We start from the raw sequence: 26,053 nt of genomic DNA, 5'->3' as shown, positions 1-26,053 counted from the left end.
GTGACAGCTGTGTATATACCCTGCATCTGGGGTGGGGGTAGGGCTGGACACTCACACCCCTGGGTGGGAGCGAGGACAGCAATAATACCTTGTGATGCCAATTAGTTCGGCATAGATTTCTACAGTAGGGTGTTGTGACCATGTGTTCTTTGATGTCATTTAGTGGGTTTGCAACAACACATCCGGTTATACCGTCCTTTGCCATGTAAACTAGACATTGCTGCTCTGGGACTCGTACCGGGCATAGCTGCTCATTAGGTGTCGGCTCTGCCCAATGCACAATATTGCTTACATCCTTGGGGCAGTCCACATAGAACCGCTCCAGCCAACACCTGCATGCCTAGGCCCATAATTATACTCATAGTTCCCCACCCACACCTCCTCTTATGCACTCTTCCTTACTCCGGGTGCAGGTCAGGTCTGAACATACCAGTACACACTGCCCACTCCCCACTTCTCGTGACCCATCACGTATGTTGGCTCACCCCATGGGTCATCAGGCTTCCCCAACCTTGTAGTCTGGGTACATGCTTGCCTTGCCATAGGTTATCTGTGTAATGGCTGGAAGGCCGAATAGCCATAGAATTTTTGGCTTGTCCCGCAAGGGACATTCTTGTCTTTGTTTCAAGATTAGACTTGGCGGGTCTCTCCTACTGGTAGTATCCTGCCTGTAGTCTGGGAAGTGGTGGTTTGTTTACTTTTATTGTGTGCTTGTATGTTTCACCTGTCTAGCTGTGGGGGGGGGGGGGTTGATACTACGTTTTGCATGTTTGTTGATTGGGTCCCTCACCCCCATTGGCATGGCCTGTAAACATATGTAATCCTTAACAGCTGTATTATATCCTAGCTATATATCTCTGTATATTTACACACACACACACACACACATATATATATATATATATATATATATATATATATATATAAATATATATATCTGTATATGTATGCATACACATATATATATATATTTATTTTTATTGTTTTTTTATTTTACATTTGTTAACCGGGGGTGTCTGACTGAGCCAAAAAGGCCTTTTTTCAGCAGAGGCCTGGGGAGAAAAGCTCCACAAAGAAAAATTACAGACACATTTAGTTATTTAGACATGATCAGTATACACAAAAATTACAGGAGACATGTTTTTACAGTGGTATTATTTAGACATGATCAGTATACACACAAATTACAGGAGACATGTTTTTACAGTGGTATGCGGCACATAAACAGTTACAGTGGAGAGAACAAACAAAAAAATAATTTTAAAAATAAAGGTAATTAATAGATTTGTGGTGTACAGCTGAAATTTGGAACATAGGTAGAATACATACATAGTACACAGGTACAGTACATACATTGTAGATTAGCTAGTGTTTGTGAGTAAGATTGAAAACTATTATCAAGTGCTCTAGATTTTGTATGTATGTGTTATCCGCTTTCACTAGCCTGGGGAGCAATCATGGCACTGCCAACTTTCCTTGAGATGTTGCCTGATGAGGTCTTTAAAGGAGGCTTTGGATGATGTGTTTTGAATGCTTGAAGGGTCAGAGTTCCATTTTTTTAGCCACTGAACTACTATATAGTGCATCTCCAAAGCTATTGTAGCTGTTGGTGACTTCTAGTAGTAGTTTGCTTGATGATCTAAGAGGCCTTTTGGCTGCGTGATGATGTACTAGGTTTTTGAGGGCAGGACACTTATTGGGGAGGTAATAGATAGAATGACAGAGGCAGAGCTGATTGTAGGTTAGGAGGTTGGGCAGTTCAAGCCAGTGGAGCTGTCTCAAAGCAGTACAGTGATGAGTTCTATATGAGCAATTTGCAGCAAAGCGGGGAATTCTGTTATAGCAGGCTTCCATTTTGTTTAGTTCAGTTTTGTTGAGATTAGTCAGAATGGGAGATGCATAGAGTATGGTGGATAGAAGTTGGGAGCGAGCAATGGCTGATCTTGTGTTGTTGGTAAGAAATGGTTTGATACGGTGGAGCGACCCCAGTTTGGCATGTACTTTTTTAATAGTTAAGTTGAGATGACTATCAAATTTTAGGTGGGAGTCTATGGTTATTCCCAATAGCTTAGCCTGTGCCACTGGAGCAATTGGAGTAGCATTAGTGGAGTAGATAGTGAATTGACTGTTAGTGTTTTTGTTAGAACTGGTTATAATCATAAGCTGAGTTTTCTTTGGACTGAGAATAAGTTGTGCTTTGGTAAGGTAGTTTTCAATGTCAGAGAATGCTAGTTGCGTTGTTTGCAGGAGGGTGGGAATGTTTTGTGCAGCACAGATTAAGGTAGTGTCATCTGCATAGTGAATTATAGATGCATGCTATGTGGAGGTATGGAGGTCATTTGTGAAGACTGTGAATAGTAGTGGTCCTAAGATAGAACCCTATGGGACTCCTATGTTTATAGGCAGCAGAGGAGAGAGAGAATGTTCCCATTTCACAGCTTGGTACCTGTCAGTTAAGTAGCTTTGGAACCAGGTAAGAGTGGAATTTGATAGATGATATTGGTTTAGTTTGTTTAGCAGGATTTGGTGTGAGACTATGTCAAATGCTTTGGACATATCCAAAAAAAGAGTTGACTCTTGTAGGACTTCATTTTTGAGACGGTTTACTGTGTCTGTGAAGCAGAGGAGGGCTGTAGTGGTATTATGGGCAGGTCTGAAACCATGCTGAGTAGGTGACAGGATATTGCTGTCTAGGAGATAGTTTAGCATCTGGGTATGGATGCATTTTTCTAGGATTTTGGCCAGGGGGGACAGTAAAGCAATGGGTCTGTAGTTATTAAGTTCAGTGGAGGTCCCACCTTTATGTATGGGTGTAACATAGGATATTTTCCAGAGTTTGGGCACATAGTTTTCAACAACTGATCTGTTTATGAGAGTGGAGACTGGGATAGCAATAGCATCTGCTGTGAGTTTCAAGAAATAGCTGGGGAGTAGGTCGGCTGCTGTTGATGAGGTTTTTAGTTTGGAGAGCATGCTTTTGATTGAAGTGGTGGAAACTGTTTTGAGGGTAAAGCTTGTATTAGTGTTATTTGTGTTGGGGGGTAGTGAGGAAGGAACTGTCCTGTGATACTAAGGATAGAATTGAGTTCACAAAGTGGGAGTTGAATTGTGTTTTGATGGGAACTTTAGTGTCAGGGGTGGTTGGTTTGGGGGTAGCCTTTTGGATGGATTTTAGTAGCTGGTTTACATTTTTCCAAAATGTTTGCGAGTTGTGTTGGTATTTAGTTTGTAATGTTATGTAGTAGGATTTTTTGTCCATCCTAATGCATTTTTTTGCACGGTTGCACAGTTCTTGGTGCTTAGTTAGGCTTTGTGTTTCTTTGTTTTTTTTATAGTAAAGCCAGGCAGTGTCTCTGGACTTGAGTGTTTGTTTGGTTTCTTTACTGAGCCAGGGGTTTGTAGAGGTTCTAACCTTGATTTTACACAATGGAGCGACAGTGTCTAGGTGTTGTAGAAATGTTTTGTTGAAATATGCTGCAACCTGGTCAAGTGGCAGGGTTTTTAGGGGGGGTCCAGTCATAGTTACAGAGTAAAGTGTTGAGGACCTCAGGAGAGAATTTTTTGTGTTTCTAGTGGATATATAGTTAGTGGCTTTGCATATGCTTGTTCTACTTCGTATAAAGTATATTATGTTGTGGTCACTTAAGGTGTCTGGGAGACTGCCTGTGTGAGGGTATAATGTGGGGTTGTTAGTTAGGACCCAGTCAAGGATGGATTCCCTTTTAGATTTTTTATCACATCTAGTTGGAATTTGGACTAGCTGCTGGTAACCATGGAGATTTATTAGATTACTTTGTGGTTCTGATATACAGGTGAACCAATCTAGGTTGAAGTCCCGCGGCCATGTGGGGGGGGGGGCACAACATGTGGATGTATGGGTGGCTGCATATGTATATATATATATATATATATATATATATATATATATATATATATATGTGGGTATTTATATATGTCTGTCTATGTATGTATACATTTGTGCTACAGAGAGGAAAAGGTATATCTCCATGTAGTTATGGGTATATATACACATACATACCTCTCCATATTTAGCTACATATCCTGTCATGTTGCCTGTTATTGCTGGGCACTGTTTCATGTGCATACCAGCCAACCTTGTGTGCCACATATGCTTTGCAATACCTACAACTAAATCCATTAGTGTACACAGAGTCACACATGAAATCTATTGCTAGTACCAGGTAATCATTTGTCCCATGTGGGACAGCCCAAACATTGGGTATACAACTTTTGTCTACACCCAGAGTTACATAGGTACCCATGGCTATGTGCATGGACTACGGCGTGTGCCAGACCTAGGATACCTGGGTCGAGACAACATAAGGGATGGGTCCTGAGAGGAGGAGTGTGGAGGGGAGGAATGTGTAGTGGTGTGATAGCTATGGGCCAGTAACCAGGGTTGAGATGGTGGCTGTGTGTGTGCAGTGGGTGGGTGGAAGCGGAATTGTGGATAATGCATGTATGGCTCATGGATGGCCTTGGTTGGATGGGCCTGTACTGCTTGGGCCGCCTAGTAGGTGGGGGAGAGGGGGATGTGATGTCAACATGTGGAACATGACCGAGGACTAATTTAAATCCTTATTTCAATGACACACATACATTACATTGAGCTTGGTAGTGTTTTGCAGGGTGCTCATGTTTGTCTGGGCAGGGGGGTATGCCAATTCATATGTGACGTATATTGTTTGGGGCCTGTCAAGGTCTTTCATGGTGCATGTGGAAATGTATGTGTCTGTTAATCTACCATTGCTATCTACAGATGTCTGGCCATATATACCTCTGTGGGTGTATATATTTGCTTACATATTTATAACTATGTCCGTATATACCTATGGGGACATTTCTCTGCGTATGTATGTGTAACTTGCTATGTATATGTGGACATATGGATGTTGACATATATATGTGTAGTTGTTGGCATTTGCATGTATATCTGTTCATATATTTGTATATGTATGTATATATATATATATATATATATATATATATATATATATATATATATATATTTATATATATATATGTGTGTGTGTGTGTGTGTGTATGTATATGTGTGTGTGTGTGTGTGTGTGTGTATATGTGACTACATCTATAGATATGTTGTATCCATTTAGATAGTAATATATTTGCACACACACGTCCATCTAGCTGTAGGTCTACATTCTCTGTGCTGTTGCATGACTGTACTGGATGATATGTTTCTGACAAGGTCAACTTTAGTTGTATCTGTCATAGCTTAGTGGTAATTCCCTTTGTCTATGGTGTGCAGCTTCCTTGGTTTGAGCTTTGTTGTAGCTGTTTATTTTGTTGCTGGGCAGAACATGGGCCGTTGAGTACTGCGTGAGTATGGCGCATTAAAGTGGTTGTACGCAGGTTTGCATGGAGCTGAGCAATGCTAACCTCCGGTTCCATTTTCTAACACTCAGTTAGCTTCTGCTTTGCTTAATCTGTGTAGGTAATGCTTACCCCCATGCAAACGCACTTACACATGCTTACTAGTGCTTATATATGCTTACTACTGCTTATTTGTGCTTACACCTGCTTACTAGTGCCTTATTAATACAGTCGTCCAGTTCACATTTAATGATATTTAGTAGGTTATACAGGAACTATATGAGAAAAAAAATTGTTCGTATACAGATTTCACATGGAGAATGGTATGTACTGCAGTCGGACTTGAACCAGGAATTCCTGCTCGTTAAGCAGATGCCCTGCCCACTGCACTATTGCTGTGCTGCTTCATTTGTATATATCTTCCTTGTTATCCTCTTCGGCCTTTTCAGCTGCTTTAACCATAGCTAAGTGATGGGCACACCCACGCACCTATGGTTAACTGTACTCGGATTTACGATAAATATGACAGGTTTTCTTTAGTTTATTTATATGTACTGTTGCTGTTGTACACATGGGTGACTGTTGGTGGGGGTATGCGGACACCTATGAGCGGCCTTTCTGCTGTTCTACTTTGCAGGGGCATGTTTCTTCTGAGTGCTCTGATCTGAGACATGCCCCCTGCACTCGTACACACTCCATGTATGCCTAGGAGGTCAGGCAGTGCGCCTTCATTAATATGCATGGTGCACTGCCATCCTGCTCCTAAGCGGCCGCTTCCGTGCAGGACTAGACTAGTCCTGCATGGAAGATTAATAAATCCGGGGGAATGACTTTTCAACCATAACTATGGACATGAAGAAAAAATGTTTGCCATTAGTAAAACTGCTTAAACAGAACAACATAAAAGCTCAAATAATATTTGTGGCAAGAATAAAAATTCATTTGTAAAATGGTATTAAAACTTTCAAAAACAAAGAGGAGACAACTGTCTTCATAAGAAGATAATGTGTCCTTATCATGGAAGATATAGACTGGACATCTCCTACCTGCAAGAGATCAACAGAAAAATCTGCATGGACAGAAGTTAGAAAGAAGAAGCAAATAACTGAACAAATTGTAAACTTTCTGCCAAAATCTTCCAAGAATTCTCAAATAGAATTGAGTAGATTTTGATGGAGTTTATTACTAAACTTGCTTCAGTGTTATATTGAAAACCACAGCTTCAAATATGTATTTCTATACACAATAAATCAATCTTCTCTGCTACTTAAATTCAGTTTAAATTTACACCAGTAAACATTTTGTAAAATGTCAATTAAACTTAAATATGATACTAAGCGATTAAAGTAATAGGAAAACTCCACAATATATTTCTCAATCAATATAGTTATATTTAAAATGTTAAAAATTAAAGATTATATGCCTTCATCTGGTTCAAACTTTTTAGTAAAAGATTTCAATGATGATTTTCTTTAAAGGAATTTGTATACATTGCATGCCACAAACTTCTTAGAATTGCATATCTGCCATACATGATAAGATATAGACGGGTCTATATTAAATTTTCGAAAGCCGACAATGTTGAATCTGACATTGTCGACACGAGAATAGTAAAACTGCAGAACATCGAACAGATAAAAGGAAATCTCCATAAGGGGAGATTTCCATTTACTTCAATGTAGTGTGGTCTGGGAGATGGTATATTTAAGTTGCGGGGTTGTGGGGAGGTGCAGGAGGGCTTGACCCCCTGCCTACACCATTTAGTTTTTTTTTGTTTCATTTTATTTTTTTTTCCGAACATTCGATGTTTTCAGTTTGATCATCAAAGGTCGACCTTTAGTGATTCGAACTGTTAAATATTCAATGTTCTATTACAAACCTGATATAGACACATAGGGGTAGTGTTTGAAAGCGATTTGTGTAAAGCAATACAAGCAAGAAAGAGAAGGAAAACATTGTTTGAAGAATCTGTGCTGTTTGCTAATTGTATTTTAATAATACTTAAATTATATAGGCATAGTACATACTTATACTATTGTTTCTAAACTGAATAACTTTTGGTTACTTCCTTTCTCCTGTTTACTATGAGTACCACAGAGGTGTTTTCACCCACAATGGCTTCCTTCTTTGTAAGACAGAAAGATGAGGTATATGTAGGTAAGACACTCACTTACACTGATATGTCTACTATAAACAGATAACAGACACTTCTGTCTAAGAACAGATTCTGTTTGAATGAAATGTGAACAATTTTAAAAATAAATATTTTACCCTTAGCAATACAAATATTATTTAAATAAACATCAAACATAAAGCTGCTGAGTACATACACACCTTGTTTCATTTTATATGATTTGTTTTCTTTATAGAGGTTGCACGGTGAATGCATGTAAGGGTGATGTGATTTTACTCCAAATATATGTTAAATAACAAAGTGTTGATAAGAAGACAAGTACTATTGCAGCAAAGAACACTCCATGCTCTACTTTGGAAATAGTCCGTACACCTCTTCCTTTCTACTTCCTGTTTTACTACTTCCCAAAACAGGAAATGATAGTTTATCTTCTTTCTTACCCTAAAACTTGTGAGATACAGAAATACCAGTTTATAAAATAAAGTAGGTGTGAAGAGAGCTTTATATTGGTTTTCCTCTGCAGCGGGATACATAAATATCAGCTGTGTGTTGATTAAAGATGAATACAGGTTGAGTTGATGCTTATTCAGTCTGTAAAGGTGTGTGATAAATCTCAATTGAAGTTACATAAATTCACAATCTGTAGAAATGATGATGTAAGAGCAAAATACACTCTCAGATAATGAGATATGAGCTGCCCTTTGTGTAGTTGTTAATAGACATTTATAATTTGGTAGACCTGCCATTTGGTTTTGGAACACACATACTATATATTATTAGATATACAGTTACAATCTAATAACTGATTAACTTGATATAACATTTGCTTATGACTCAAAAGGATAAGAGAAACGTGAAGAAAGAATGAAAGAATGAAAGAGTAAAAAGGGAAAATAAAAAGAAATGGGTAAAGGTTCAAAGGTTCATAGGTTCATAGGTGCTTACTAGTCTAATGGCCCTGGAGCCTTTACAAGCCTAGCCCATAGAAATGCCCTGGCATCGTGCTGCCTGACTTTAATTCCCAGTGCCTCTATCAAGTAGAGCCAATGCAGTGATCCCTGGGGTGAACTTTCAATTTCCCATCCACTCATCAAGATTTCTCTTGAAGAGGGCCAGTGAGATGCTCTGTTTGACATGTATGGGAAGTCTATTCTATAGCATGGGCAGTCTCTAGATTATGAACCTGTCCCTCCAGCATGTTCTGTTGATTGCGGTAATGAGGTTGACGTCTCTGGAGCATGTGGTGCTGAGGGATTTGGATTTCTTTACATGTAGCTTTTCTAACAGTGCTGGGTCAGATATGGCTTTGTAAGTAAAGCAGAGATCGCCTCTAAGTAGACGAGGAAGTGAAAAGGATGAAGGAGAGGGGAAGAAGAAGGAAAGGAACAGTAAACGCCAATTATCAATAAATATTATCATAACATAAATCTAATAGAAATAGAGTGCACTTGCATAATGGACATTATTTTAAAGAATCATATAACAATCCTTAGTTCTCACTTTATATATTGTTACAAAACAGAGTTGTGATCGTTTAAAGATACATAGTAGCATCACATAAAAATGATACATGTATGATAGAGTTTGCATTACTTATTTGTATTTGAATATACATGAAACAGAGAAGTGATGACTTGAAATAAATACAGTTTGACACTAATGATTCAAAGTAAACATTTTAAAGGAAAAATGTTATATAGATATTTTATTAAATTGTACAGATGTGTGATAAGCCTCAACTAAGTACACATGCATCCAAAGTCTGAAGAAAAGATGAAAGGAAAGTACAAATGAACCATTTAGAGATATCATATGTGTTGTCATCTATGTTGCCGATGGTGGACTTATTTTAATTTAGTGACCCATCGCTAGATTCTGAATTGCATAGTCAGATATATTATTCAGAAATTAAACCCTAATGATTAGACTAATCAATGTAAATTCTAACCTTAACTTAAAGGGGGAAGGGGGGAAAAGGAGAGAGAAATGAGAAAAATAAGTGAGAAAGCAAATAACATATTAACATAACATATAAAACCATTTATTATAGCTACAATCTGAACAGTTATCCCACCTAGATAGAAAATTAAATGTATCTAACAGATGCAATAAAAATCAAAAGCAATAGTTAACCTACAAAATCATGTTACATTAATTGAGATACTAAGACATCATTAGTCTTAGAATCTGTGTGGTCTCTCTCCAATTTTTCTCTTTCTTAATTCTTGTTTCATGAGAATTGTGAGGATGTGAGGTATTGTCAGCTATGCCATGAGAATTAGGGCAGTGTATATGTAACTTATGCCAGTACAGCTAACTGGACTTTAGTAAAGAATTCTATGTTATTTGTTTATCAAACTGATTTGTACATGTGCTTGTGTCTAAACCAGGAGAAGTATGGCAGTGAATGTGTAAAATATGTCAGCTCAGCTAGTTGGGATTTTGTAAAAAATTATATGTCAATTGTATATTAAACTGATTTGTTCAGCTGTTTGTGTTGAAAAATGTATTTGTAAAGCTGCTTGTGCTAAAAATGTACCAACAGTGGGTCCTGCTGGGCAGAAAAAAAATATACCTGTATGTCAGACTGTATTAGAACCATTGAAATGAATATATTGTACAGAGGATACTGGAAGAGAAGAGGTTAATCTCAGTCCAGCTAACTCTGAAAAATAGTATGAAATTAAATTACTTAATTTAGGCCATAAAGATTGTATCTTACAGTTCTGATTGCAGCACAAGACAAAATGTCTATGCAGGAAAATGGTTTATTAGCTCCTGTAGGAAGACTGGACATGTTTTATTGTTTTATGACTTCCATAAAACACATATGTATGAGATTCTGGGCCACTTGCTAGGAAAGAGGGTAGTATGGGACAAAAGTTAGATGACCAGATGTATGTGATGTCATTCTGTAATCCAGGGCAAAAATTATGTTTTAACACTAGGTGAGACTGAAGTCTCAGAACACTCTGTTTTTGAAACCTGACATAGAAGGATCCCTCACCTAATTCATCTTGCCTTGTTCTAGTAAATGACCTGGGAATAGTAAGTCTTTAGATCAGTCAGGAAAGTATAGTGAAATTAGTTAAGTACTGTTTTTCTGCATCTTTGTGAATAGATTCATCTGTGTTATTTTAATATTTCTTGTGACTGAAACTCTGGTGTTTATTGTAGATAGATATTCCGTATTTTCATGTAGATTTATAATTATTAAATATAGTTAAACTTTTCATTGTGGTTGGTCTTTTAGAATATTTTAACCTTTGAGGGTACATATATCTATTTGGTGACTCTGGGGCCACTCCTGAAAGCCTTACTATATTGGTCAAACACTATCATAGGTATTAATATTAATTTTACTCAGTATAATTGGGTAGCCTTGTGAGATCCTTAGAGTAGCTGGCTTTGGAGTGTCTGGTGGCAGTGTAACTACCTTATACCGTGCCAGCCTTTGTGTGTGTGTGTGTGTGTGTGTGTGTGTGCGCGCGCGCACGCACGTGTGTGTGCATGCATGTGTGTGTGTGTGCGCGCGCGCACGCACGCGCGTGTGTGTGTGTGTGTGTGTGTGTACAAATCCAAATCTCCAAGATGTGTGTGTCAGCTGTTTGGAGCAGGGACATGAAGCACTGGTTTCACAGAGAGGGCACAGCTGTGCCAACAGGGCCTTGGAATGAGAGAGAGATCCAGACCCTGGACTGAATGAGTTGCCTGTGTGCTCTTAAGGGAAATTGTGCTTGATGCATAGAACTGCACATGGAAATACTGGGTGTATCCATTTTTTTGTTCCAAGTGAACGTCCCTCTCCAGTGTCAGTGGTGAGTATTCACACTCCTTGATTACTGGCCCAAAGGGGGGATGGCACAAGGATAGTTAATAATAGACCTATTTTAATAACAATTACTGATCATATTGCAACTATTAATGATGCTTAGCTGCACAACTGTCTTATAAAGTTCAATACAGGAATATCTTATAGTAAATTCTGTGTAATGTGATATAAAAACTGTTGTGAATTCTTACAGGAAAATGAATCATTGTTAATAATATGAAATTGCTTTATTTAAAACATATTCTGAATATATAACTGTTCAATCATAAGAATCCATTTTACGTGGTATTGTTCTTACATCCTAACATCAAAGATATACAGGTTTATTAATCTATTTAACTACTGTGTTTAACAATACTTACAATATTTTTATATTTGGATCAAGTTCAGATCAAACATTAATTAATTAGTTTTACAGTTGGAAATGTATTAAGGTAATGACATAATCTCACATTATCCAGTTGATTAATAGTATGGTCAATATAAAAAATAAAAAAAGAGAAGAAATATAGAAGAGAAGAAAGAAGAAGTTGAGGAAAGAAACATAAGAGGATGAGGAGAAAGGATGAAAGAATAACAAGAGGAAGAAAGAGGGAGAAGTGACAAAAGGGAGGGGAAATATAAAGGAAAGAACAGAGGAAAGAAAGGGGGAAAATAAATCTCCAGGCTATGATTTTATCCACTTCAGAGCTCTGATACCTTTGGATCTACTTTACATGGTCGACTTTCCACAAAGTCGACTTTCATATGACTGAGACCATATGATCGACTTTCAGAAAGCCGACCATGTAAAATAAACACAAAAACACAACGAGCACTTACCTTAAAACTGTTAGCAGGGGTGAGCCCCCCTGCACTCCCCTGGGGGACTTTGCCCCCCACATCCCCCGTAACTTAAATGTACCAACTTCAAGATCGCACTACAGTGCAGAAGAGGGAAATTTTCCCATTCCACACTGTACAGAGATAGCGGTTCCCCATGGTCAGCTTTTCAAAAGTCGATCATATGGTCTCAGCCATATGAAAGTCGACTTTGTGAAAAGTCAACCATGTGAAGGGGACCCGATACCTTTATATGCTAACATACAACAGTGAGCCATAGAGAGAGAGCGAACAAATTTGTCCAGCGAAATTTATTTTATTTTTAGAGTAGGAATTCTGATAATTCCATGTATATAATTAAATTATTATTCATTAAACATCACTCCTATTATAGAAATGTTCATGCCTGGAAGGGTTTTCTATACACATCAACTAATTATAAGATGTGACTTACTTTTCTACCTACTTGTCTACATATATATAACAATTTATTCCGTGTAATTTTTTTAACCTTTTATAAATGAGTTAGCATTGTTATCTTTAAAAAAACTCCAAAATGAGCAAATATGTTGAAATACCTTGGCACCAGTAAAGTATAAATTATATTTCTTCAAGAAACATATATGAAACATTCCAGTGAAAAATAATTGGAAATCCAAATAAATATATAATATTAAATCAATCTAGCTTTAAAAGTAAAAAGAGAGGCATTATGGTTTTGGAGTGAAATAATATACTACTACCTCATGTCATAAACAGATTTGAAAATCAAGATGGTTTGATGTCTCTTATTCTAATAAAACATAATAACCAGACTGTGGACCTTAGCATACTTATATTAGTTTCTTGGGATAGGTGTAAATTCAAACTAAGGAAAGAGTTGAAGCAGTGGCAAGCCAGATTACAACATCAAAAGCATTAATGAACTAAGTGCTTTCATCCACTAAAACATTGGGACTTCATCAGAGTTAAAAACATATCCTCTTCCAAACTATTTAATTTCTTTCTCAACCAGTCCCAAACCAGGTTCTATTTAACATACATTGTTTCCAGATATTCTTAAAGAAAAAAAACACCAAAAATAAATATTTACCTCCAAGAAAGAAAAAAAATTATATCTCTCATTTCACAAATATAAAAAATAAAAGCATGAATATATATAGTTCAAGCAACAAATGTAATGAAAACTTAAAAAGTAAAAAAAAAAAGTTTTGACCAAAAATTCAATAGTTATGTGGATGCATCTAACAAAATTAAACAACCAGAAAATTGAGGCTACCCTCTACAGCTAAGGCATTAAATAATTGGCTATCACCTCTTACCTTAAAAGATACATTCACTATGAGAGATACCCAGTCTTTAGAAATTATTCACTACTTCTTTAACTATGGTATGCAAAACAGGATTGGAATTATCTTGATTTCACACAATATTGTATCAAAATTAGAAAACTGTATCACGAGTCCCTGTTCAGTCTCAAATCATGATGCACTTATTTTAAAGTTTGAAATAGATTTTAAAAATTACCATTAGTGATAGAATTTCTACACATATTACTAAATTTCTATACCTTTTACTAAACGAAAAGAATTGAAACCCTCGTTACTTTCAAAAATTGATGCAAATCCATAATTCAGAAGACGTAAACAAAATTATGATATGAGATTCCCTCAAAGCTTACAATTATGGTAAATCATTATATTGGTGCAAAAAGGAAGGAATGGGACAATGAGATGCTAAGTGTTAAACCTCAACTGCAAATTGTTAAAGTTAAATATAAAGAAAGTGACAAAACCTTAAAAAATAAAATATAAATCTTTAATGCAAAATACTATGGACTTTTTTTGAATAATGCAACATTATAAACATTTAAAATTTCTCCTATATTATGTCAGCAAAATAATGCTAAACTAATTCAAAAGAGTCAAAACACATTCTGGATCTAGCCATATTTTAGAAGTAAGAAATAGTAAAAGTAATAAGCTATCTACAGATATTGGTGAAATCCTGGATGCATTCAGACATTACTGTCTATCCTTAAAATCTAGAAACAAAACAACATGATACAATTATAATTCTAACTATTGATCAATCACTTTTAAAAAGATCTCACCTACAGTTAAAAGAAATGTGCTTAAAAAAATCACTTTCAATGGAATCTTGAATAAAATGTAAGAGATAAAACCTAATAAAACTCCAGGCATTGATGGAATAATTAATGCATTTTAAAAGACATTCCTTCAAAATAGCATTCACGTCTTCCATAAAATTCTTCTAGATATTTAATCTAATGAAACAGTTCTCCCATCCTGGAAATACTCTCTAATTATTCCAATAGTCAAAGAAAAATATCCTCAGCTATGATCCTCTTATAAAACGATGTCATTCTTAAACACATATCGCAAAATCTTTAAGTCTATTCTATTAGATAAATTAAAAGAACCTGTATCTAATATAATTAACACAGATCAGACCGGCTTTATATCTAGAAGACAAACAAATGATAACAATAAAAGAATAATGACACTTACAGATGTTATAAACAATAGAAAAGGAGAAGCTCTTTTCATTAACCTGATATTGAAAAATCCTTTGATTCTCTAAATTGAAATGATTTACTTAAAATGCTAGAATTATTCAACTTCTCTTCAAAATTTCTCTCTCTTTCTCTCTATATATATACTGTGTGTGTGTTTGTGTATATATATATATATATATATATATATATATAGAGAGAGAGAGAGAGTGAGAGCTATAGATATATAGATAGATATACTGTAAATATATACATGACAAACATAGCATATGTCAAGTAATTTACTTCTGAGCCTATTCCCTTAACTATTTGTACAAAACATGGTTACCCCTTATTTCCTATTTTATTTGTTTTAGCTATTAAAATTTTGGGAATTTCAATTTGTTATAACATTAAAATAAAAGGTGTAGAAATTACTGAAAATTACCATTCCATAATCATGTTATTTCATAGGTTCATAGGTTGGTACTAGCCTATCGGCACTAGGGCCTATACAAACCTAGCCATAACAATTCCCTGGCTATTTCTTCCCACACTATTTACTACCCCGGACCCCTGTCTAGCAGGGCAACTGACGTGATCCCTGGGGATTTGCAGATGACATAATGCTAACTCTAATAAACTCTCAACAATAACTAGAAGAGCCAAATGTTATTGTTAAACAATATCAGAAATTTAAAGGCTTGCATTTTAGCAACTTGTAGTTAGACTTTTTATATATAAACAAAAAACAATTAAAAAACTACAAATAAACCAAAATAGCATTGCTTGTAAAGAATCTACATCCTTCCTATACTTATGTATTACCATAAAGAAAATTCTAGAAGAAACTAAAAAAAAAATCAAGCTATGAAATATTATAAAATCTAGCCTAATTTTTAAATGGATAAACAAATAATTTATCTTGACTATACATTACAACTAATTAAAAGGATTCTATTTCCAAAAATGTTATACATAATTCAAGTTTTAACCCCTCCAAAAAAAAACTTACATGGAAAATAAATCAATAAATTATTGTTATATTTTCTTTGACTTCCAAAGAAACATAGGAAAGCCCATCAATGCCATATCAGAATCAGATCTCAGAACTCAAGAGGTGTAAATATTCCATATATAGAAATTTTATTTATTTATTTTAGTTAACATTTTCTTTACTGGGAACATCTGACTTGAAATTAGTTCATTTTTAGCAGAGGCCCAGGGAGAAATTCTCCCAGATGCATGTCTTTAGAATGTAGGTAGAAACCAGAGCACCCAGAGAAAACCCACACAAATCCAGGGAGGACATGGAGACTCCATGCAGAAAGCACCGTTGCTGACAATCAAACCAGAGAACCTCCTGCTGTGAGATGACAATGCAAACCTCTACACCACTGCACTGTTATGCAAAAGCAGCAATTCTTAAAATTATACTTAACTACTTAGATTCTAATTATAACTCAATTTGGAAAATATTGCATTTTTTTGAATATTAATTCCAATAAAATGGAAATCAGTAAAATTTACAATGCTAATGCAAATATTTTGGATTTGATTGTGTAACCATATTCAGTATAACATCTCTTCTTCACAATCTAGTTATGTTAATTGTAGTCTAAACCATTTAAAAACATAAACTTAGGTAACATTGATTTGAAACTCTGGTTTTACACAGTTATTCCCTTCAGGATAACAAAGATTTTTTTTGGAAAAACTTCTGAACAAAAACTCAACACTTGGGAAAATACAACTTTTCTGTGCTGGTATTATTGTCCCCATGACACAGAAGTAGATACAATACAATCAGTGATTTCCTCATAAAACTTAAATTGATAAGACTGGATTTATTTACAAAACATAAACATCTTTGCACAAGATCAATTTCTATCTCTGTCACATTCTCAACATAAAGAAATTCTAAAACTACTTCATTTTTTTAATTAAATCCTATATGATAAGTTTGAAATTAAAGTATAATTTCAAATCTATATAAAATTATTACCATGTTTAATACAATTTAAATAATACATTTTGGGATTATAAGACACAATACAGCTATATCTGAAGACAATAAACTTCAGTTATTGAAATCTGTAAAAAAATGCTTATAGGATCCACTACTAGCATATTGTAGATAGAAATTCCTACATAAGACCTTTTTAACACCTAACAAAATAGAGACATTTCATAAGGATAAGAATATTAAATATTGGAGATGTGTGCAAATTTGCAATGCAGATTAGGTGCATATATCCTTATACTGGCAAAGGACTTCTTCTTTCTTAACTTAAATATGGGTTCCCAATTTCTGCTTATGCCTCAAAGAAAAAACATTGCCATACTCTAGACTATCTCTGATAGCATCTACTGCTTCATTGCAAACTTGCCTCCATGTGAGCATCACTGCATCACCCTAGAAAAAGCCACACAGCTGTCCATAAAACAAATATCTAACTTACTGTTAGGATCTCAATTTTGCAAATTCCACCAGCTCCACATATTTAGTCTCCTTACAGCTAGACTTCACAAAACCTGATACACTATTCATAAGCCACAACCAGTCCAATTATCCCTAGAACCAAACTCTATACCACTTTGCATGTTTTCTCCTGTCAGACACCTACTCTTTGGCTAGTTCTGCTCATTGACATTAAGGAAATCAACAGTTATTCCATGTTCAGAAAGCAACTCAAAAAATCACTTACTCATCCAAGCCAAATGTCCCTGCCTCAACACAGAACATATCACCTAATCTGAGTCTCTTCTCCTCTCAAGATTCACTAAAGATTGATCCACTTTAGAAACTAATCTATATAGTGTACATTGCACTCGAATTGCACATTGCACTGTGCTTGTTCACTAAAACGCATAAGCACAATTTTCTTTTCTGTGTTATGAGTCTGTTATTGCTAGCATTTCTATTTTTGTTATGAAATGTTTTCTATTTCACACAGGATGAGCCTAAAAATGGTCAGTATTGATCAGGGCACTAAGCTGGTAAATAAATACAAACAAATACAAAAATACATATTCTATGACCGTAGTTCTGTGCATGTCTACTGGAATAAAATTATAGATTTTCCTCAAGGCTTTATGTACTGATTCATTCTCTTACACAAAAATGTTAGTATTATTTAATATCCTAAGAAAGTATAAAGTGAATAATGATAATTATTATTTAATGTGGACAATTTTAGCAGTGGCAAGAAAAAATATAAAAAGAACATGGAAAAAAGTATTCTCCACCACAATTTGAACATATTATTTATTTAACATTTGTTTACTGGGAAAGTTTGATTCCAACTTGGAAGGATGCCAATTTTCAGCAGAGGCCTGGGAGAAACATTTCAGATATATGTTTTTGTAACATGGGAGGAAACCAGAGTAAACACATACAGATGCAGGAAGGTCATGCAGACTCTGCACAGAAGGCACTGTAGCTGAGAATCAAACCAGCAAACCTCTTGCTAGGAGGTGACAATGCTACCACTGCACCACTGTGCTAGCCATATTTTTCATCTTTTCAACATACAGACATTAAAAAGATCAGTATACAGAAAAGCAAAATATCTGCAAAGACCTCCACCAACAACCCATGGATAAAAGTTTATCTCTTATTGATATTTATCAGCAAATGTCACATTTAGATGCTGAGTTGTTGCAAGAATAAACCAATAGCAATTTATTCAACCTGTTTATTTATTAGCAACTTATTTCTACATGAATTGAAATTTTCCTGAATTTTGTGCTCTTTATCTCAGGCATGATGCGCAGAGTATAAATAATTTTGAACATAGGTTTTGCTTTTCATTTTTTTTATTTTCACTTTATATGCAAACAAAAACATCATTATAGTGCTACAAATGTAACAATTTGTCATAAAATCTTAATAAAAGACATTTTAGTAAAAAATATTGTATGTGTACTTCCTTTAAATGTGTTACCTTGGTTGTGACAACTAGCTAATTGATTCTTTGTGTGTTATTTTCTTGTGATTCTTTGTGTGTTATTTTATTGCCATATGCATTTGAAGAAAAACCCAGCAGCGCCATATGAATATTTATGAGGGCATGCCGCCGCACCCTCGACGTGCACAGGAAACATGTGCGCATGCAGGGGGTGCGTACAAGTGCTCTACGGAGGTGTAAACATGCCCTGACAGTTGCACAACCTACTATGCTTACTATTAGAGCCCATCTCTAATAGTAAGCCAGTAATTCAGTGTCCGTGGATACCAAAATGCATGCTAAGCAAACAAGAGTGTCCACAAACAGTGAAGTAAACTTGAAGTAGTAAACACACAAGCACGTAATGGAATGTTGAGCCCCGTCCCTAGAACTTTCGCAATTAGATTCCCCGTGTCCCTATTTTACATTTGCATTGCTGCAATATCGAAAGTGTAATCAAAGCTCAGCGTGTTTGCATGTCGCTGCCCTCCACTGAGCGTAGCTTGCACATCAAAATCATTCAAATAGAGAAAAACATGTGGAATCAATGTAAACGTCAATAGTGTAATAGTTAGAGCATCCGCCTGATGAACAGGCATTCACAGTTTGAGTCCAACTATAACACATATCATTTTCCATGTGGAATGAATGTCTTTTTGCTGTAAAACCGACATAATAACATATAAATGTGAACTGGAGTATCGCATGAGATGTGTAACTAAATTTCATTCACTCAAAGTGGTAGTGTCATAATGAATAAGGCACTAGTAAGCAGGTGTAAGCACAAATAAGCAGCAGTAAACACATATAAGTACCCTAAGCAAGTCTGAGTGCACATGCGTGGGTCTAAGCAGTGCCCAGCATAGGAAATGTATATATGTACATACAGATATATAACATAAATACATCTATATATATATATATATATATATATATATATATATGAAGAATGAATGTCGTAACAATAAAGCATACAAAAGGAATGAGAAGGGAATCAACAGCAACTCCAGTATTATATAGCACTGTCAGCATATGTCATATCCAGCTGGGCAGGAGTGAGCAAAGCACTGCTACTCACACGACAGGCAGGATATCACCAGTGGGAGTAACACTGTTGATCTGCTAAGTCTACTTTACAAACAATCAGAGGGTAGTCCCTGGTGGGACTACCCAAAAATTGGTAAGATGACTGGACCTCTGACCATTACACAAGCAAGGGCAGGTATGTTCAAGGACTAAATGGTGGGAGAGCCTGATAATACATGAGTTGGGACAACATACATGTAGGGCCCCTAATGCTTGGGAGAGGGCAATGTGTGGAGGTGTGTTATGGCTGCGATAGCAACTGGACAATGGATGGTATGTGTGTATGTTGAACTCGGGTGGGGTGGAGAAACTATGGGTATGAAATTATGGATCCAGGAGTGTCAGGGTTGGATGGGCTGGTTCTAACTGGACCACCTCATGGAGGTCAGTGAGTTCGTTATAAGTATATATGCATGCACACATGCATACATCTATATGTAGAAGTACATTCCCTGTAACACATTCATTCCTTTTGCAGTCATAAATAACATGAAAGTGCCCTTACAAACCTCAAAGGTAGATAGAATAATAGGTTGTGCATAAGAGGGAAGGGATGAAACTGCTAAAACGCAGTAGTGTGTACAATGTCTGAACTCAGTGCTATGCTCAAAAAATCAAATGTGAGGACTTTCTCACACATGGAATCATTCCTGTGATCTGCCTGCTACTGCAATGCCAATTACTAAACCGGTCTATTTGTAAAAGAATTACGCTGAACTCATACATAATTAGCTCTCATGTGTAATGTGTGCGTTACCACATAGTCACACTTATTAATTTATTGTAGTGTCATGTTAACAGGAGTAAGGATGTAATGAAGTATAGAGTCTAATCTTGAAATAAAGACATGTGTGTCCCATGTAGGACAACCCAAAAATTGTGAATAGTGTCCTATTGGTCACGCATGTCACCAATGTCTGTGGACTAAAATTTTGGGATTTCTGAGGATACGTGGAGTGAGTCAATCCTTGGGATGGGTCTACAGGAGTAGGAGGTAGCCAATATGTAGTGGTGTGGATACACCGCAGATCCAACTGGAGAATGGATGACTGTAGTGTTAGTGAAGTGTCGGGGTGGGTGTTTGGGGAACTAGGATCCATGGGTATATGGGTATATATGCAAATGAAGCAGCACAGCAATAGTGTATTGGTTAGAGCATCCACCTAACAAACAGACATTCCCATTCCGAATCCCACTGCAGCACATGCCATTTTCCATCGGTAATCTGTATATGAACATATTTTGACATCTGTCTGCTGTATAACCTGCATAATAACAATTAAAAGTGAACTGGAGTGAAGTGTCAGTGTCATAATGAATAAGGCACTAGTAAGCCAGACACACACATATTTATATTTATATATATATATATATATATATATATATATATATATATATATATATATATATATATATATATATATATATATATATATATATATATATATATATATATATATATATATATATATATATATATATATATATATATATATATATATATATATATATATATATATACATGGGATCCAGACAAATGCTCGACTAGCATATGTCCGAATCACAAAACATTGATCACAGATACACGAAAGTGCTTAACATCAAAAAGCGCTTCCGTGTATGTGTGCCATTTTCGTAGATTGGACTACAGTGCGGGTAAGGGAAAATTCCCTTTTCCCCACTGTAGTGCAATCTCGGAGTGAGAATATTACAGTAGAGGGGTGTGGGGAGTCCAGGGGGCTGAAGCCCCCCTGCAGAAATGTAGATTTTTTTTTTTTGGTGATATGCCAACCATTCTGGCTGGGGTGTGTACATACCCGGAATACAAGGGTGGGAAAGCCTGATGACCCATGGGTTGAGACCATGTATGACATGGTCCCGTGAAGTGGTGAGTGGGCAGCATGTAGTGGTGTGTTTAGACCTGACCAGGACCCAGAGTAAGGATGGGTGCTGTAGAGGAGGTGCGGGTGGGGGAACTATGGGTAGCTAGTTATGGGTCTAGGTGTGCAGTTGCTGGCTGATGTGGGTCTATATGGACAGCCCCAGGTATGTAAGCAAAAGTGTTCATTGGGCAGAGGCATCGCCCAACGAGCAGCCTCACCCGCTACGAGTCCCACTGTAGCAAAGTGTAATCTACATGGAAAGGAATGGAATAACCAGATGTAGATTTATATATGTAGAGGTATATATGTGTATATCTACCCATAGTGACATAGAGATATACCTCTCCCTCTCCGTAGTACAAATGTATACATACAGAGACAGCATACATATACATACCCACATATAGATATATACATATGCAGACACCCATAGACCCATATGTCGTTAAATATGTATAGACAGCAATATATAATATATACATGTATGCATATATATACAGATATATCTGTATATAGTAATGTGTATGTATATATATATATATATATATATATATATATATATATATATATATAAAACTGTAAATATACATATGTATATAGCTAGAATATGATACAGCAGTTACGGGTTACATATGCTCACAAGTCATGCATATGGGGGTGAGGGGTCCAATCAACAAACATGTAACACGTAGCATCAACCCACCCACCCCAGCTAGACCGGTGAGACATACAGACACACAATAAAAGTAAACACACTATTGCTTCCCAGACCACCGGCAGGATACTACCAGTGGGAGAGACCTTCCAGGTCTAATCTTGAAACAAAGACATCAATGTCCCTTGTGGGACACCCCAAAAAGTACTGATCTTCGTAGTCAGTCCCTGTAATGATTCATTAAACTAGGCTGCAGATGTACACGGACCAGTAGGTTGTGCAAGCCTGATAACCCATGGGTCGACACAACATACGACATGTGTGCCGACATGTGGAGAGTGGGCAGTGTGTAGTGGTGTGTTTGTACCCCACCTGCCCCCACAGAAAGGATGAGTGCTGTAGAGGAGGGGCAGGTGGGGGGAACTATGGGTATGCAATTATGGGCCTAGATGTGCAGGTGTTGGCTGGTGCAGTCATATTAGGACCGCCCCAGGGATGTAAGTAATATTCCGAAATTGGCATAGCTTATGCCCATACCTCTCAACCCCTAAGAGCAAATCCACTGGACAGGACATAAACCATTAGGGGAACAAATAGCAAGTGGGACAGAAAGCACATATTCTACTTACAACCTTAGAAAGATGATAAAATAATAGCTATGCAGTAGCATGACTCGGCTGAAGGATGTGGGTTCCAAAACCCAGTTACTTGTCTGTTCTTAATGGTGTCAGTTCCCAGGTATTAGCCAGACAGGTGCAGATTGTAAGAGGAACAAACCAGTAGCATGAAGCAAACTCTGGACAGGCCGCAGATTCCATACAGTCAAACAGCATGCTTACACCTAATGGGCAGCCATTCCCGATACTGTCGGCATGTAATCCGATGTAATAGGCATCACAATGTAATATCATAGTCCGCACTCACACCCAGGGGTGTCAATGTCAGATGTAAACACCAAATGCAGTGAATTGGCAAGTGTGGGAGCAAGTGGGTGTAAGCCTGTTTGGCCGCCGGTATGCAAGTATCACACTGGTGAAGCAATGTAGAGGCTATCTAAGTGTAAGAAACTGTAACCGGAGGTTAGCATTGCTTAGCTCCACGCAAACCCGCACACACCTGCTCACAACTGCTTTAATCAGTCTATACCCAACAGCTCATGTTCTGGCCAGCAACAAAAGAACCAGCCTCTGCAAGGCTAGAACGCAGGACCCTGTACATCACAGTCATAATAGTAAACCACTATGCCATGATAGCAATACATATAAAGGAGGTATCAGAAAACTAATCCTCACAACAGGGAAATAAATCAAATATGTGAACTGAATCTATGTACAGTGTAATGTTCTATAACCTGCCACAGACCATAAATATGTAAACTGGAGTACTGCAGTAAACAGAGTTGATGTGTTGAATGACGGATACCATACAGATATATAGCCTGTAATGAGTAAGACATCGTTGATAAAAGTCAAATATAATGCTAGATAGCCAGTAAGTAATGCTAACCAAGGCACAGCCCAACTACGTAATTGTAAGCAATGTGTAGGGAAGCCAATACAATATGCCCATAGGTACACCTCTTTAAGCAGTGCCAACCTGAAGTAAGCAGGTGTGCCCATAGCTTAGCCTTTTCAAAACCGGCCAATTATGGAAAAGTGTGGGAATCCGGCCCTACTTAAACCGAAGAGGTGGAATACGGCTCATAACTGTTTGTAGCATCCCCCTGCAGGCAGAATGGCTGGAGTGGGAGAAGGCACTCACTTTAGAGTGCAGCGCTGGGGCATCCAGGAGTCCAAATTCATGGTATGGCTCCTGGTAAAGCATCATGACAGGAGACTACTGCAGGGCCAGTACCAGGGCTTGCAGTACAAAACAGAGGCCTGGGACAGTCTCGCCCGTGACCTCACTAGTGCCACAGGTATCCCCCGGACTGGTGAACAGGTCAGGCACCACCATGCAGACCTGAAGCAGTGGAGGAGGGATGTCCTGGAACAGTGGACCCAGGAAGCAAGGCAGATGCAGAATGCCCCAGAACTGAGTAAGTACTCCTTCCACTATGCAGTTAATAATTGCCTAGCTTGTGTATACTATGGATAGGTATGGCTAAATATCACTGTACTTCTCTGACAGCTGCAGATGAGCATGCTGCGAACCAGCAAGCCTATGATGCTATACTGCAAAGGATGTGTTGCGAGGCAGGTTAGTAAATAGCCTGCATGTACTGTCATAACAAATAAATGTAAGAGCCTCAGAAAGTGTTGTGCCAGTATACAGAATAGTGTAATATGATGCATATAAAGGTGTAACCCCTGCATTGCTTCTGTTTACTCTGCAGTCATATGTTGTTGTACTGTTGCAGTTATTAAATAGTACTGTTGTAGTAAGCAGTGTTACCCACACTGTGGTATGCAGATAAAATGTGTATGAAGTGCTGTATAACAATGTCGGAAGTGCAAATAGGTCAGTCATATTAGACAAAATACATTACCAAGCCTCACAACAATTGCCTGATAGCATAGTGTACAGTGATCTTAACTGTAATGCTTTTGTCACACACAGCAGGGCTTTGGATCCCAGGAGCGCTAGAAAGATGTATGCATAATCTTTCCACACACCTGCACACAGTCTGTTAGAATGTTCAGAGAGAAAGCTATATGCATATTTACACTTAACAACTGTACAGAATTTGCTAGAATGCTTAAATAGAGAGTGGTATGCATATTCATACCCCTCAACTGTTCCAATCTGCCCAGTATGTCCTGATAAATGGCCCACATCACCTGCCTCTTGCCCTATTCCCCTGACAAATTAGTGTGAAGATCCAATAGTCAGACTTGCACATAGAGAATGCACATGCAAACATACCTTTCATCCCAGCATCTCACCCAAAGTGTATGAGAGCAGTCTCAAAACATATTGCATTAACACCTGTATCTTGTCAAGCCTGCACATAAGACACAGGTCCCATACATACTAATCTACAAACATACCATTGTACAATATAACGCCATTGGGTAGTGTAATAATACATGTAAGGGACAGACCACTGCAGTGACTACGAATGTTGTGAAAACCACAAGGATTTGTTAATTGTTAATTGAACTCTCTTTCCCTCACCCCTACCATATGTGCAAAAATAACTGATTTACACAACTCATTTGGTATGTCTACACTCCTAACCTTTGTTGGGACATATGTCCTATTGGTTTATAAATATTCACATATGTTTCTATGCATGTGCCATGTTAAAATACGCCCATATTAGTGGCCTGTTGCCATCAATGAAACCTGCATGTTGTTGTAATGGCCACTGTTTACCTATATATGCATGTGTTCTGCTTGCTCTGCAACAATTTATATCTGGTGCCCTGGGTAATAGGAATACCTATGCATGCTGTTATAACTAAACGTGAATGCTGTTGACTATTACTAACCCATATCTGCCTTAAACATGCTACAACATAGCTTGTATGGGAAGGCCGGTTCCAGCGGACCCACCTGTCCCACCTCAGCTGGCCATGGCACTGGGCACCAGCACATCTGGGGCCTAGCCTGAGACCTCCTCTTCTGTTGGTCCTGCACCACCTTCGGGTGGAATCACCACAGGGGATGGGGCTCGGCCCCCTCTGGGAGCAGGAGTGGACAGGAATCTGTCACTCATGGTATGGTCCGGGCCGTGGTGCATAGGGAGCTTGACAGGGAGATTCGAGACCACCTATGCCAGCTTGAGGGCCGAGTGGTGCAACTAGAGGGTGAGCCTGCCCCTCCTACACAGCCCCCAACACAACCACCTTCTAGGTTGTGAAGGTGCAGTGGTGACT

The sequence above is a fragment of the Protopterus annectens genome, chromosome 5.part0 (assembly GCF_019279795.1).
Source record: "Protopterus annectens isolate FY-2018-M chromosome 5.part0, PAN1.0, whole genome shotgun sequence".
In the NCBI taxonomy this organism is placed as follows: Eukaryota; Metazoa; Chordata; order Ceratodontiformes; family Protopteridae; genus Protopterus; species Protopterus annectens.
This window is presented reverse-complemented; position numbering follows the sequence as displayed.